The sequence below is a fragment of the Sinocyclocheilus grahami genome, unplaced genomic scaffold (genome assembly GCF_001515645.1).
Source record: "Sinocyclocheilus grahami isolate Dianchi unplaced genomic scaffold, SAMN03320097.WGS_v1.1 scaffold14244.1, whole genome shotgun sequence".
Taxonomy (NCBI): domain Eukaryota; kingdom Metazoa; phylum Chordata; class Actinopteri; order Cypriniformes; family Cyprinidae; genus Sinocyclocheilus; species Sinocyclocheilus grahami.
Window position 1 is genome coordinate 2,617 of NW_015515273.1, and position 804 is coordinate 3,420.

Below are 804 nucleotides of genomic sequence, written 5' to 3' on the forward strand. Positions count from 1 at the left end.
ATGTTTGCTGAGAAAAATCCCATGCAAATCAGATATTAGAAAAGGTGACTTTGAAGTTCTTTTATTAATTTATCGCCATGAGAAAAAAGGTAATTTATTTTTTTAATTAATTTGAACTAAATTAAGATGTTAAATTCACAGCCTTAGTAATCAGATAAAATAATGTGACTAGAAAAATGTAAACTAGATTAATCACAATTTTTTTTTTCAAGCTTGTCTGTGAAGAGGTGAATGTGGACCGATTTTATCCCATCTTATACCCAAAGGTAAGCTGGGGCAGAAACATAAAAAAAATGAATGAACAAATCGTGTAGTTTTCTTTCACTGACCCTCATTTGTTATTTGCTTCAAGGCATCCAGACTTATTGTGACCTTTGATGAGCACGTCATCAACAACAACTTCAAGTTTGGAGTCATCTACCAGAAATTTGCGCAGGTTAGATCACCTTTAAGTGTTTTTATTCCTGGATTGCTTAATTTATATTATTTGTGGGTTTGTGAACTGAAAATGTTCTCTGTTCTACAGACATCAGAAGAGGAGCTATTCGGAAACAATGAGGAAAGTCCAGCTTTTGTTGAGTTTCTGGAGTTCTTGGGAGAGAAGATTGAACTTCATGATTTTAAAGGGTATAGACCTACAGTGTTTAACATGAAAAGTACCCAAGTAGGACGTTTTTCCTGGTCCTGGAGCAACATTCCTATCAATAAATCACTTTGTAGGGTTAGGTGGAGAGCTGTTGTTGAGGCTTCAGTAGCAAAGTTATTGTAACGTAGTTTGTAGGTCGGGAAGAAGGAGGCGGGAAC

At 35.4% G+C, this 804-nt stretch overlaps 1 long non-coding RNA gene across 1 annotated transcript; it reads left to right on the forward strand.

Annotated features, from left to right (window-relative positions):
- Positions 1-209: 209 nt before the first annotated feature.
- Positions 210-621, forward strand: LOC107579111 (uncharacterized). The gene is made up of 3 exons (XR_001608429.1): positions 210-266; positions 353-436; positions 527-621. It is a non-coding gene; the product is annotated as an uncharacterized lncRNA (long non-coding RNA).
- The last annotated feature ends 183 nt before the right edge of the window (positions 622-804 follow it).